Source organism: Rissa tridactyla, chromosome 17, assembly GCF_028500815.1.
Source record: "Rissa tridactyla isolate bRisTri1 chromosome 17, bRisTri1.patW.cur.20221130, whole genome shotgun sequence".
In the NCBI taxonomy this organism is placed as follows: domain Eukaryota; kingdom Metazoa; phylum Chordata; class Aves; order Charadriiformes; family Laridae; genus Rissa; species Rissa tridactyla.
The window spans coordinates 8,554,535-8,569,148 of record NC_071482.1 but is presented as its reverse complement, the minus strand read 5'-3'; the positions used below and the strand labels follow the sequence as shown (position 1 = coordinate 8,569,148).

Genomic DNA, 14,614 nt, shown 5'->3' with positions numbered 1-14,614 from the left:
GCTGGTGAGTGACGTGTCCAGTGCTGGGATCCCTGTGTCCAAGGCCTGGATGTACTGGAGAGAGTCCGTGGCGACGGCAGAGGGTCTGGAGCACGAGGCTGAGATCTGGGACGGTTCAGCCCGTGGAGGCTCGGGGGGATCCTCTCAATGCGCATCAACACCTGAGGGGATGGCAGGAAGCGGAGGGAGCCCACTCACAGCGCAAGAGGCAACGGGCATGAATTAAAACACGCAAAATCTCACTAGGAACACAAGGAGACATGTTTGTTTGGTTTTTTTTACTGCCAGGGTGGGTCAAAACCTGGCACAGGTTGCCCAGATGGGCTGTGGAGTCTCCATCCTTGGAGACAGTCAGAGCCCACCTGGACATGTTCTGCTGGAGTAGGTGGCCTCCAGAGGTGCCTCCCCACCGGAACCCCTCTGTGATTTCCTCTGCAGCTGCTCAGCAAAACGCCCTTGCTACACCACGGTCCCTGTCACCCCCGCTCTGGGCAGTAGAGATCCTGTCACAGCTTGCGTTCCGCTTGTCTTGCTGAACCACAGAATCATAGCACTGTCCCGGTTCAAAGGGACCTTTAAGATCATCGAGTCCAACCATCAACCCAACACTGCCAAAACCACCACTAACCCATGTCCCTCACCACCACGTCTGACTGGCTTTTAAATCCCTCCAGGCATGGCGAATCCACCACTTCAAGGGGAAGCCTGTTCCAATGCTTGATAACACTTTTAGTGAAGAAAATTTTCCTAATATCCAACCTAAACCTTCCCTGGCACAACTTGAGGCCGTTTCCTCTTGTCCCATCGCCTGTTCCTTGGGAGAAGAGACCGACCCCCCTGGCTAACCCCTCCTTTCAGGGAGTTGTAGAGAGTGAGAAGGTCACCCCTCAGCCTCCTTTTCTCCAGGCTGAACACCCCCAGCTCCCTCAGCCGCTCCTCACAGGACTTGTGCTCCAGACCCCTCACCAGCTCCGTTGCCCTTCTCTGGACACGCTCCAGCACCTCAATGTCTCTCTAGTCGTGAGGGGCCAAAACTGGACACAGCCCTCGAGGTGGGGCCTCACCAGTGCCCAGTACAAGGGGACCATCACTGCCCCAGTCCTGCTGGCCACACTATCACTGACACAGGCCAGGATGCTGCTGGCCTTCTTGGCCACCTGGGCACACTGCTGGCTCATACTCAGCCGGCTGTTGACCAACACCCCCAGGTCCTTTTCCACCAGGCAGCTCTCCAGCCACTCTGCCCCCGGCCTGAGGCGTTCATGGGGACGGTGTGACCCAAGTGCAGGACCCGGCGCTTGGCCGCGTTGGCCCTCACACTATTGGCCTGGGCCCATCCATCCAGCCTGGCCCGATCCCTCTGTGGAGCCTCCCTGCCCTCCAGCAACCCACGCTCCCGCCCAACTCCGTGTCCTCTGCAGACCTACTGAAGGCCAAGCGCTTAACGGCTGTAACCCACCACCTCCTTTACCTGTGGGAAGATCAACACTGTGACAGGCTGGACAAGTATTTGCTCTATTTAAAAAAAAAATAACACCCACACCCCCAAAAAAAACCAACCCAACACCACCCCGTAACCCCTCACACCCGCAACCTTGACCCCTGCAAAAAAACACCCACCCCGAACAAAACAAGAGACCTCATTTTCAACTGCTTTATGCCAGCCAGCATTACAGATATATAGACTGTATATTTAACTATATATACAGATATATAGACTATATATTACACATACATATATATATACATAAATATTATATATTTATAAATTTCTTGTATAGTCTCAAAATGGCGTTGCCGCCTGGCAAGGATCACGGCTGCCGGAGCCCCACGTTGGTAATTAACAGCGCAATCAGAGTAATCGCCTTTAAAGAGGAAGGAAAAGGGCCTGTTTCCGAGGGGAAGCTCCCGGGGCTGAGCTCCGCCACCGGTTCCCCCACAGGCCGCGGGGTCCTTTCCGCCGCCGGGCGACCTGCCGGAACGCCTGCTCCCGCCCGCCCGTGGCGCCGCCTCGGCCGGCCAGCACTGATCAGGCGAACAGCGCGAACAGCTATGTCGGGGTCCTGCCGGGCAGGTACCTATAGCCCCGCCCCGGGGGGAGACGCTCTTTTCGGCGCGGGCGGCGGAGGGGATGGTGATGTGCACCGCGTGGTGCGGACGGGCCTGGGCCCGGTGGGGGCTCCGGGCCCTGGTGGCTCTAGGTCCAGCGGTGCGATGGGCCCGGCCGGGCCTGGCGGCGAGGGGCGTCCGCCGGGGTGAGGGGTGGGGAAGCCCGTAAGAGGGGCACGACCTCGGAGGGGGGGTGGTGGTGGGGGGGGGGGCGGCTGGGTAGGGGGGTAGCCCGGGGGGGGTGGTGTCCGTAAGAGGAAGGGGGACCATTCAGCGGGGGGGGGGAATTGTCCATAATGGGGGGAGGAACAGCCTTAGGGGGGGGTACGGTTTTCGGGGTGGTGGCGGGGGGGAGCCTCCGTAAGGCGGGGTAGACGGTCCCGGAGGTGAAGAAGGGGGGCGTCCATAAGGAGGGGGGACACAGCTCCCGGGGTGGCGGTGGTAGGGCCTCCCTAAACGGCGGGGGTCGGCCCCGGAGGAGGGGGGAGTAGGCGTCTACGTGGAGCGGGGGCGCGGTCTCCCACTGGTCGGGCCTGCCGGCGGCGAGCTGGTGGTTCGCCTCGGCTCCTCGGGGGCTTTCCAGCGCGGGCTCTTCCCGGGGAGGGTCCGGCCAGGCGGGGATGTGCCCGTGGTCAGCGCCGGTTGGCGGCATTTGACCTCGTTTGTGTTTCAGCCTCACTCTTGGGATCATCACCAACCTCTTCTGAGCCCCACATCGGACCGGGGCTTACCAATGCATGGCCTCTATAGTTTCGTTTGTGACAAAGGCAGGCGGGTAAGTAAATACTGACTGATCTCAGCGCAGCTGTGCTATTATGAAGAGTAACAAACCTCACTCAACTTGTTGAGAGTTAAGGGTTCTTTTTTCCTGACAATTACACTGGTCTGTTCGGTGACTATTTATTTAGTGTGTCCTGTTCCCCACAAAAAAAAGACTTAGTCTCAGTCTTATTTGTTCACTGTAGCTATTCCCATTGTAAGCTAAATTTCTCACCATCATGGTGAAAAACAATACCCGAAAGGCTCTAATGCTTCCAGCCAGTGGCTTGATGGCCTGTGTAACGTATCTCTTGTCCCATCTCAAGAAGAAATATATTGATGATGTTACAAATAAAGCAGGTAGCGTCCTGTTCTAGGAAGAAAGTGTGTTGTGTTGGAAACCCTTGGGTAGGGCAGAAGGAGGTGTCCTGCCTGGGTCAGTGATGAATGTTGGCATGTATTATCTGATCTAAAGTTGATGTCCGTCACCACTTTAGCTCTAGAATTACTCTGAGACCCAGACAACTCCAGTTTTATTTAAAATCTCTGTAAGGAGAAGGGGGCACAGTTTGAGTTCCCTCTCCTGGATGTGTTAGCAAGGTGTGGCTCTGGCTGTCACTCAGAGATGCTTCCACGTGAACTGAGAGCAGCTCAGGATAGCTGGAGCTGAGCAGTGCCAGCAGATGCTGAGGGAGGGATTTGGGGGTAAGCTCAACCTGCCTGTCTCAGCGAGTGTGTTGTTGAGTTGCACCATTTCGTGCCACCTGCACCTGCAGGATGCTTAAAGGGTGCTGTCCCATCTTCCTTTGGTCACAATGAGCAGTCAGCTGTTTGGATTTGCTTTTTAAAGAGAAAAAGCAATGATATTGTGTTTTCTGTTGGGGCTGTATGTTGCATTTTGCAGTTCCGTAAGACTTAAATTTTAGCTAGCTGGCGATTAGAAGATTCCAGCTCTCTCCAGGCATGGAAAGCTAAAGTTGTTGAGGGTTGCCTCAGGAGTCTTCCTTAGTTTCATCTGTTCCTTCTGTTATGCTTTGTATCATAAATTCTTAATTACTGTCTTTGCTCCCAACTTGTGTAATGTGTAAAGACACAAGGGCAGCTGGCGCTGAGGAGCAGCGCTGTTGTGTTCACAGGACGTTTTGTCAGAGGGATGTAGTGGCTCCAGTCAGTGCTAGCTCAGAAATCTTTGTATTCCCTGCTCAGACCTTTCTTTTTCCTCCAGAATATATTTCCTGTGCGGTTTGTGTCTGACCACATTGTTTTTGGGGTTTTGTTTTTGTGAAGTTTTTAGGCAGCAATAGATGAACTGCAGTTGAACAAGTTTTACTTTAACAGATCTTACCAAAGAGTATTCACAATCAATCTAGTGAAGCCTTGTACAAATCTAGGGGTTTGATTTTCCTTTTTTAAATAACTAAACGTTAACACCCTTGCCCCTCTGTGATTTTTTTGCTGTGTTTTTTTTTTTTCCCCCCAGGTTCCTTTCTGATGTCTCTGTGATGTAAATGAAATTGTTGAATCTATAAAGAAGTTGCCCAAAGGTGAGTTGCTTGCTGACCACAAATGGGTTACATTTAGATGTTTAAAACACAGTGATGAGGCTGAGGTGTGTAAGCCTATAAACTGAAGTTTGCTTGGGTGGTATCTTTGCTTAGATATCTGTGAGCGCTTGTTCTTTTGCAAAGGACAGAGTTGGGTCTCTCATTCCTTTCTGAAAGATTCTAAACTTCATGTCTTTTGCATGAAAAATAAATCGTCCTGCTCCTAAGGAAGGAATCCTTTGGGCACTTGCGAGTGCTGGCTGATGTGCCAGTTATGCCAGTCCCTAGGGAATGTTTTGTGCTTGGTTGTTAGTGGCCATCGGTTGTGACTGTGAGCCATGTTGGCTGTGAAGGGCACTTGTCTTCCTGTATGGGAATGAGAAAGAGAAGAACTTTCTGTGCTTGTCAAGTGCAGTTGCTGCTAATTTAGCTTGTGCCCATGGCAAACTTCCGTGTGACCACAGGCAGTGTTTATCAGCTGTAGCATGAATATTCAGCAACTCGGGCTTTCTGTGGGGATAGGGTTTCTTCCAAATCTACTGTATTTTCCTCATGTTACTGTTCTAGCAGAATTCATCAGTCAAGACTCTGACAGTGGACGTTTGTGGTGCTAAAGCTGGCTGTTTTGATGCTGAGTGTTGAAATGGCACATTATTTGCAGCACCCTTTTTGTTAGTGCATTGAAACTGATGTGCCGAGTGCACAGTGGCTTTGTGTTATTTCTGAAGAGCAATAAAAGCTCAACTGAAGGAGGGTGATACCTGATAGGGCAGAGAAGAGTGTGTGTTTTGTTGCTTTCAGTTTGTGGATTTCTTAAGGAGAAGGGCCTTGCATCAGTTTTACCCCAAAATTGCATTGGTTCAAAGTTCGTCTCTGGGTTGAAGTTGAAATGCTGACTTGAAAATTAATTGCTGCCAGTGTGTGTCAGGAGAGCTCTGTTGGTGTGGGCGTGCTGAGCAGTGGTTCAGCTGTGTGTGTGGTGTTTTGGGTTTAGCTTCCAGGTGTGAGGATGCTGAAGAAAACTTGCAACTGGAGTCAGTCTTGCTCTAAAACCAGGGATGGTTTCCACTTGTGCCCAGGTGTCCAAGGGAGCCATGGCTGTTTCAGGTGGGCCAAGAGTTGTTCCCCAGAGTTTCCCTGGGAGTCCCCAGCTCTGCAGTTAGCCAGTGGAGGCTAAAATGGCGTAGCTGTTAGCAGCTTACAGTTGTTGAGTTGTGGGGGATGTGGGTGATGTGTGTCTGACTGTATCCCCAGCTGAATAGAATTGTTTGCTTTTATGTGCCCTAAACCCCCAGGTCACTTGTGTGTATGTGTCAGTTCTTGAGGAAGCTCTCTGGGGGCTGGAAAAGGAAATGGTGCAGGGGAACCATTTATTTAGTTTTTGTGTTCAGTGTAAAACCTGGAGTTTAGTTTTTTGTCCCTTATTTTCAATGCTGATCTAAATGTATTTTTATTGGTATTAAATAGTATGTATTTCATTCCCTCCTCTCTTATGTTCTAGGAGAAATAGCTGCAAGGTTCTCCCTCTGCTGCAAGACAATGCTGCGAAAGGACCTGATAAGACACCCTGCTGCCCCGAGCATGTTGCTTTGGGAAAGCATGTGGCCTGTGTAGCTTTGTGAGGGAGAAGGAAAGGTGACTATGTGAGTATTGTCTTGTTTCAGCCCAGCCATGCTTTTCTCCAGAGGAATAAGCCCCAGGCCCTTGTTGGGAGTTGGGGGCTGGGTGTGTGCTCCCCAGCTGCTCCTCTCTTGCCCTGCTGTCCCCTGTGACACACAAATGGGAGCTGCTGTGTTCGTTCCCCTGGGTCTGTGATGGCTGTTGGCATGTATTACCTGAGCAGACAGCTGAGGATGATCAGTTGGATCTAGAATGACTCTGAGACCTGGGGAGCAAGCTTCTTGGTGCTCCTTTACCTGCCAGGAGACTGCAGCTGTATTTCCTCCTGGCTCTCTTGGTAGGAGAAAGCTCTGAGTGTGGCCGCAGCGCTGCTCTGTGCTTGCTGGGGTTGAAAACCGCTGCCACTAGTGTTGGCTTTGAAGGCGTGGTGTACCAGATGTAGCTGCAACACAGCTGGATTGCAGTTCTGGGAGGTGGAAAGTGTGGATAGCTGCTTATGTCTGGGGGAGAGAAAGCTGCAGTTTTTTGGTGTCCCAGAAGAACTGGAGGCACTCTTGCTTATGGTTGTTGTTGCTGTGCTGAAAACATGCAGGTTTTAAGTACTGAATCAAGAAAGAATGCTTGTGGGTAGTTGTGGTGGTTTAACCCCAGCTGGCAGCCAGGACCATGCAGCTCCTCCCCCTTCCTCCAGAAGGGCAGGGAGAAAAGGAGGGGAAGGGAAAAGGAAGAAACAGCTTGTGTGTTGAGATAAGGAGAGTTCAATAGAACAAAAACAGAAAAGGAAGTAGCACTAATGATAATGACATACTTGCCACCTGGTGAATTGGTCCCTTCCTGAGCAGTGATTGTGGGTTACAGCCCCCTGGCCAACCCCCATCTGGATACTGAGCACGATGTCTATGGAAGGGAGTATTCCATTGTGCTGTCTGTGCTGCTTGTCAGCTTCTGTGGGAAGCTGAAAAGTGTCCTTGAAAAGTACATAAACATGCCTACCACCAATTAAAGTAACGTGCATTCTTGACATTCCTTTCACAGCAATCACTGCAAAGAAAATTAACTCTTTCCCAGTTCAAACCGGGACAATGTGTAGGTAAACAACAGGAGAGAGATCAGTGTATGAGTATTCCCTTTCTCGTGCCCCCTCCGATGGTGGGAGCAACCAGAGGGGAGGAAGGAAATGCGGTAGCGCGGGTGTCCGCATGCACATGTGTGTGTATGTTCGTGTGCGTGCTGCAGGTCGTGTGTGAGTGCTCAGCACATCCCGAGCTGTTGGCGGGTTGGAAAACGTTGTAGGCACTGTGAACTTTGTAAATGTTAAGGAAGGGCTTTCCTTGGCTCTGTTTCACTGCTGTGCTTCTCTGATTCAGAGCTGAAGCCATGCCCTGCTCAGGGGCGCGGTGTGTGGCGGTGTTTGAGGAAGAGCCGTGTTTCCTGGGGGCGGGCAGCAATGGATCTCCTGGGACGGCTGCAGGGAAGGGAGACAGATGGAATTCTGGCCTTCATCTGATCCTGTCAGCACAAACGTGGCGCAGGAAGTGACACACAGGTCATGGCGTTCCTCCTGTGTCAACCCTCATGCCCAGGTAAATGTAATGGGGTAACTGTAGAAGTGACCGCTTTTGGTTAACGATCCTGATTATTGCAGACTAATGAACCAGGTGCTGTTGGACACCGATGGCCAAAACTCTGTCAGGACCTTATTGGAAAAAAGGAATCATGCAATGTGCAAAACTAAGATTCATCTTCTAAAAAACATTGTCAGATTTGGGAATGCTGTGCTTTCAGTGTTGCTTTACTGGCAATTTTGTCTGCATTCTTCATGAATTTTGTAGTGGTCTTCCTGAAATACTTGTTAGCTACAGATGTTTATACAAACGATATGTTTATGCAGTACCTATAAATTGTGTGTGTTGTGTATTTACATTTTAGTATTATACAAAAGTGTTGTGGTAGTCAGCTCTTAGGTTGTCTTCCTCAAATCTGCTTTTTTCCTGTAATTTAAGAATTATACCAGTCTTTTGTGCACTTGATTTATTTGGTGTGCTCTTCCCCTGGGGGGAAAAAAAAGAAACACCAACAACAAAACCAAACAAAGAAAGGGACTAAGTCTGAGCTTTATTGTTTTCACCAAAGCTGTCTCCATCTAGTCTGTCTTCAATTTTCTTTCTCATGCAAACCATGGTGAAAAACAATACCCGAAAGGCTCCAGTGCTTCCGACCAGTGGCTTGATGGCCTGTGTGATGTGCCTCTTGTCCCATCTCAAGAAGAAAGAAGTATCGGTGGTGTTACAAATAAAGCAGGTAGCGTCCTGTTCTAGGAAGAAAGTGTGTTGTGTTGGAAACCCTTGGGTAGGGCAGAAGGAGGTGTCCTGCCTGGGTCAGTGATGAATGTTGGCATGTATTATCTGATCTAAAGTTGATGTCCATCACCACTTTAGCTCTAGAATTACTCTGAGACCCAGGAAACTCCAGTCAGCTTTTCAGATTTGCTTTTTGGGGTGGGGAAAGCAATGATGATACTGTATTTTCTGTTGGGGTTGTACATTCCTTTTTGTATTTGCAGTTGGCGTTTCCTGGAAGGGTTAAATTTGTTGGGCATGTTCACGTACCTCTTAGAATACTGTAAATGGCAACTGCTTTGCCTGCACAGCAGTTCAAAAATGTGGGAATATTACATGTTCTTGCAGTGGTTTTGGATATGCGTGTCCCTGTTGGTGGTTGTTTTGGGTTTTGCTTGGTTTTTTTGGAGGGTGTTTTCTTATCAGGGGATTGTGAGCAGCCTTTGGTCAATACTGTGGTTTCCTGCAATTTGTGTTTTCCTAGCGACTGCCTGAAATGTGTCCAGAAGGACTGCAAATGTTGTCTCCCAGGGAAGACAGAGGGGTTTGTTGATGCCTAGGTATTATGTGACATGTTGTAAATGAGCCTGGTGGTTGATCTACGTGGGATTGCCAGGAACGTTAACGATCGGAGTTAACCTGTTTCTGCCAGAGAGCCCATTTGGCCTTCAGCTTGCCCTCCGTAAGCCTTAGGGTCAGAGGAATGGACAGGATCAAACCACAGGCTGGATGCAGAATCGTCCTAAGGCTGTATCCAGCCTCCAGGAAGCAGTTTTAGTACTGCTGTGGGTATTTTTGAAGAAGAGAGTAGTGCTCTGCTTATCTTTTAGGATCTTTTTTCCAAACTTTATACTAATGTAATATATTAGTTAAACATTACCATTCTATAATTGCATTGTGTAACTGGAACTTCTTTACAAAAGCAACATTAATCCAATGGAAAAGTAAAACTAATTTGAAACTAAAAGATGAGATGCGTGCATGTTTTTCATCATGTGTGCAGGACTGCTTCAAGATCTTCCTGCATTTACTCTGCTAAATATACTTATTTTTTCAGTACAAGCTTACTTCTGTCATTTTGGATCCAGATAATCAGCGTGACATCCCACACTGGAGTCAGGTGCTGTTCCTTGTATAATTCTGGTTCCCGAAACACAAACCATGCAAATGGCTTCTCATGAGGCCACTTAAAAGAGCTCTGTAAAAAAAAAATACAATTTAAAAAAAAAAAAAAAACAAAACAACAACAATTGGTAAGCTACTAGAAACCATGGTGGGTTAATTAGTCTTCAGCTCTTGGTGCTTTTGCCTGACCTAAATGAGTCAGAAATTGCTGTGAAGAATCCCTATGCCCCAGGGTCGGCTCCGTGCCAGCCCACCCACCGCAGAAATCCTCTCACTGCCATTAGTCTCAGTGAAGGAGGAAGAAGATTTTGGGGTGACATGATGAAGAGGAAATGGAAGTCATTGAGATGGTCTAAGTGAAGTGGCGGATTAAGATCACGTCTTTCAAGGGCGCTGGCCAGATAAAATAAAAAGTGTTACGAGATCTCAGTGCCACTCCTATAGAATGCTTGGTGGCTTATTTGTCGAAGGTCGGGGGGAAATTGTAGCTGTTTTTATTATGGCTGTCCATGTCTTGTCCTTTCTCCACACGAGTGTTAACAACTGATGCAGTTTTCTCTTCCTTTGTAAGCTGATACATTCCTCGCGCTGGTGGGGCAGGGGGTGTCTGTTCTGCTCTGTCACTTTGGAAGGGTTTGGGGGGAGTTAAAAAGTTGTGGGTTTTTTTTTTTAATTTCTGAGGAGCTCATAAAAAAAAAAAACCAAACCCAGCAAACACTTTCTCTTCAGAATGCCCTAAGAAAACCTTAACATCTGAAGTCCTAATGCTTTTCTGGTCTTGGGATTAAACTTGAGCTATTTCTGTCTTGCTGGAAGACCAAGTTGGCTGAGTTCTTCCATACGTAATGCAGGTACCTTTGCGGGCTTCTGCACGTTGTATTTTGCAGGCGTTTTGTGCTATTTCTACCTGTCATATCTATTGTGGAAGTGGGCGCAGCCATAGAAACATCGGTGCTTACAGGTCTTTCCTTTCTTCTGCACTAACCCATTCCTAACAGATCCTGTTAGATTTTTGCTTGTTTTATTTTTTCTTTAAATTAGTTTTAGATCGTAGTCTTTTGACTTGACAATTGTGGTTGTATTTCAGGTTTTGAACCATTCGACTATAAAGACTTCTGTCTTTTAAGTAGCTTGGAACCTAGTGTAGTAGTTGTGCATATTAGCAGGTTTTTCCTTTTGTATTTGCTTTTAAACAAGAATTGCAGAGAGGAGCGGAGCGTGACGTGGCCGTAGATGCATCTGCTCCACATTCATGCTTCCCTGAAAACACATACAGCTTCCCAGAGCCTGAGTCTGCAATTAGTAACTTCATTTGCCCACTTGCCAGTGGGGAACATGCCCCTCTCTGAGCATCCTCATGCGTACAAGGGAAGTTTGTCGTCTTGTTCCTGAAGTGCACTGACTTTAATTATTATGTTTTTATACTGATTTTACTTCTCTAATAGCTACGTATTGGTTCTGGGAAGGAACAAGTAAACATACACACCGTACCTGTGTTTGCCAGACCCCTGTGGTGTGGGGCAGGACTTGTGCCCGTGTAGTTTTAGCCTTCTGTGATCAATGGTGGGGACTCCTGTCTGTGGCCGTAACACGGTAATTCCCCTCGGCTTGCTGCGATTTACAGCCTTTGCGATGAGATCCAGCAGTTCCACTTGCACACGCAGGACGCGCGCTGCAACCTGACCCCGTGGGGGATTTTGGAGAGGATTTTGTAGAATGACTGATGAACCCCGCTGACGGGATGCTCAGCTCGTGAGCCTTTCGGTAGCCTCGTGCAGTTGTGTGGTGACAGGTGCTCCTGGGGAAGGTTCATGTGGTGAAGGAACACTGGGATGCCAGATAACTGCTGCCTCTGTGGGGTTGTTTTTTTCGTTCCTTGTACTTTTTTTTTCCTTCCAGTTCTATAGCACAGTAGGCTGCTGCTCCCCTCGGGGGTTTCCAGGAAAGCTCTAGTCAGAGACCATCAAAGAACATTATGCTGTTGCTGAAGAGAAAACAGGGAATTAGGGGAAGAGGCACTTGGAGGTGATCAAATTTACCTTTTCAGCCTTGGTTATCTTTGCTTCTGCTGCCGATGCCATCAGGTGTGATTGGGGACACATCAGTGCTTCCTGCTGAAGGCAGAGTTGGAAGCTGTCTTACAGCAAACGATCTACAGGTGTCTCTGAGTAAATCATAGGGCTGTAAATGCCACAGAAATTGCTCTGATGGGTGTTGACAGGCAAGACAAAAGTTTATTCAGTTGCAGCAGCATCTTCAGCCATGGAGGTTTGTGTTTCTCTTGCTGACAAAAGCTCCATCCTGTACAAACGACAGCTGGGCGGCTTTTTGGAGATGAACACAAACTTTCTTTCTTTTCCCAGGTGGTTCCATTTCCCAACCTGTTGGGAATTGCTGGACCATCTCTTTTCAGAAGAACAAATGAAGGCTGTCAGCCCTGTCTTTCGTATGCCAGAAGATGCCCTGCAAGAGCAAAGGCACAGCCTGAGCTGTCTCACAGAGAGAAAAGGTGTCTGCCCTCTTGCCGTGGTTTGACTGCTAGGAGGTCATCTCCGAAACCGTTACCGTATTCTCTTTTTAAATGTGTTTATGTTACTGTAGTAGAGCAGAACTTTGGCCTGGGCTTTGTCACTTTGTAAGTTGTATAGAACAGGGTTGTTCTAATCATCAGAGCATAACCTGTTCTTTCGTTGTATATGAGGTGTAGAAACCTTTCTAATCTGTATCTAAACATGTGGGGCTTTGGACGTTTTTCTGAATATTCAAGTCAAAGCAAGAGTGTGATTGGCTTAATTTTTGTATCCCTGTGATACCAACTGTATTAACCATCATCTGTCTTTATACGAAGGTGCTTTGATGATGGATTAGAGTGTACTTCAAAAGAATCTGAAAAAAGCCCTACCTAAGCTCTGCGTTAATGCCACACACTTGTGCATTCTTCCCATTCATGCTTGACATGGCTTTTACATGCTGAGACACAAGCTGTTTCTTCTGATGGTGTGAAACCAGTGAAAACAAAAGTTATGGTTTCACTAAGTGTATATAAATGTCTTCATTGATTGAAGTCCCTTAGATGAGATTTCCCTGATATTTTGAATAAAGCATACCTTGAGTGTGTGTGATGTAGTGAAACTTGCTAATGTTTAGCACTTTAGAGAAAGTGTCTACAGGAGAGTGGCTTGTTATATAGTGTTGATCCTAAACTTGCTGGGTTAAAATTCTGCTGTCATGGCATTTAAGACAACATCTAATAACATGTTGGCAATTAAGAATAAAACTAGCCATGGAAAACACTTGCTTTCTGAAGGTTGGAGTCCTCTTTGTCTTCACAGGAGTCCTAAAATTGCCTCTTACTTTACATCTTGCAGATAGTTGTTGAGACTGGATGGTATTCCAGATGAAATATAAGGTAAAAGATAACTGCAGAGGGGAAGTAGTTGCTAATAATCTCTATACATCTACTCCCACCCCCTGCCCTGGGCAGGGACACATCCTGCCAGCCCAGGTTGCTCCAAGCCCTGTCCAACCTGGCCTTGAACCCCTCCAGGGATGGGGCAGCCACAGCTTCTCTGGGCAACCTGGGCCAGGGGCTCACCACCCTCACAGCAAAGAATTTCTTCCCAATATCTGATCTAAATCAAGGCTTAAATAAAAAAAGTTAGAGTAGGCTTTGCGTGCATGGAATGAGAGCCAGGCCATGTGTTCCCTAGACTTTAAACAGAAACTTTAAAATTATTTTTTTTTTTTTGTAACTCCAAGTTACCTTTGCAAGTGCTGCTCCTTTTGGTCAAGGGAATCACAGTGCATAAGAATTTGCCAGATTTTTTTCCATGTGTAGGAATAAAAAAATCCTCTTCTGAGCCTCTGGTATAGACTGAGACACTGTGGGGATTAATATTTGGGTAACGCTACGTGACAATGTAGACCATGGTAGGTTGAAATCCCATTAATATTCCTGGAGACTTTCTCTGGAGCAGGTCTGGTTAACTTCATTTCCTAAGTCAGCTGTGATTTTTAAAGGCCTCTATAAGATTTACAGGTTAAAGGAGAGTAAGTATGTGTATGAACAGAAAACTTAAGAAAAAAAGAAAAAGCATTTTTTTACATCAGATCTTTAAAGAATACTGAATTTGTAAAGGGTCATCACATCTTAAGTGAACAAAATCACATTGTTTCCTTTTTAAATGAACTGAGAAATACATTAGTTGCCCAACGTGTGTGTGTGTGTCAGCTGCCACAGTCAGGGCGCAGGAACAACCACAAAACCAGGGATGAAATGCGAAGAGTAAATATAATCCCGATGCCTCGCAAACTGGGGGATCTCGGAAGCAGCCCCCAGGCGGAGGCATGCGAGTGGGAACACCGGCACCGCGGTGCTTGGTCCTTGTTAGAGAGTGATGGAACCTGTTGTTCTCCCCTGTATTTCAGGGACTGAAGCAGGCCGAGTTTTCCACTGTGCTTTGATCTTTCCCGCAGCAGGGCAGGAATCTCGGGCAGGTTCAATAAGGTGCCTCAGAGTCCATCGCAGGCCGATGGTACCCAAGCACAGATGTTCTACTTGGCGAGCACACAAGGCTAAATGATGATTAGTGTGAGGTATGGGGTTTTTCGACACCTCAGCTGCAAGTCACTCGAGCAGAACACATTGCTATTGCCTGCCTCTACTATTTTGTTAAATGTATTTCTTGGTATTTCTGAGCTTTCATATTTAGAAACCTTGCAGTAATTAATCTGCCGTTCTCAGTCTTTGGTTGTGGCTCCTTTATTAAAGGCTTTCAGAAAGTTGCACTTCCCCCAGGCAAATCTTTACAGGGTCCGATCCCGACGCTCTCTCAGTACTCGGTTTTCAGTGGGACAGTGGAGCTGCCCAGCCCAGCAGTACGTTTTATAAGGCGCTGTGTGAGAATTTGCAAAAGAACAATCAATAAGTCAAGAATACAAAACTGTAGGTATGTTTGTTAAAAGATCTGGGGGGAAAAGAGACTCGGCCATTCTGTTATCTTCGAAGAACATGCTCAAGTCCAGAGGTATGTGCTTTATTCCAGAGATAATTCTTAGCAGTTTTGGTGACCCAGCCTGGTTGGTAGAGTCAGACTTTGGATGAGAAAGGGATGAGGA

General features: G+C 47.6%; 1 long non-coding RNA gene and 3 other non-coding genes across 7 annotated transcripts; all 4 read left to right on the top strand.

The window, feature by feature from the left end:
- The first annotated feature begins 2,090 nt into the window (after window positions 1-2,090).
- LOC128918579 (uncharacterized) lies at window positions 2,091-14,584 on the top strand. 4 transcript variants are annotated; one of them, XR_008469630.1, is made up of 6 exons: window positions 2,091-2,255; window positions 2,783-2,884; window positions 4,349-4,412; window positions 5,914-6,055; window positions 7,400-13,628; window positions 14,025-14,584. It is a non-coding gene; the product is annotated as an uncharacterized LOC128918579 (long non-coding RNA). The 4 variants fall into 4 exon arrangements; XR_008469631.1 differs by lacking the exon at window positions 14,025-14,584 and having other exon boundaries at window positions 2,097-2,255; window positions 7,400-7,615; window positions 11,860-12,789; XR_008469632.1 differs by lacking the exon at window positions 14,025-14,584 and having other exon boundaries at window positions 2,097-2,255; window positions 7,400-7,615; window positions 8,166-9,433.
- Window positions 3,304-3,388, top strand: LOC128918761 (small nucleolar RNA SNORD45). The gene has a single exon (XR_008469704.1). It is a non-coding gene; the product is annotated as a small nucleolar RNA SNORD45 (small nucleolar RNA).
- Window positions 6,219-6,300, top strand: LOC128918757 (small nucleolar RNA SNORD45). Its single transcript, XR_008469700.1, has one exon. It is a non-coding gene; the product is annotated as a small nucleolar RNA SNORD45 (small nucleolar RNA).
- LOC128918760 (small nucleolar RNA SNORD45) lies at window positions 8,409-8,493 on the top strand. Its single transcript, XR_008469703.1, has one exon. It is a non-coding gene; the product is annotated as a small nucleolar RNA SNORD45 (small nucleolar RNA).
- Window positions 14,585-14,614: the final 30 nt, after the last annotated feature.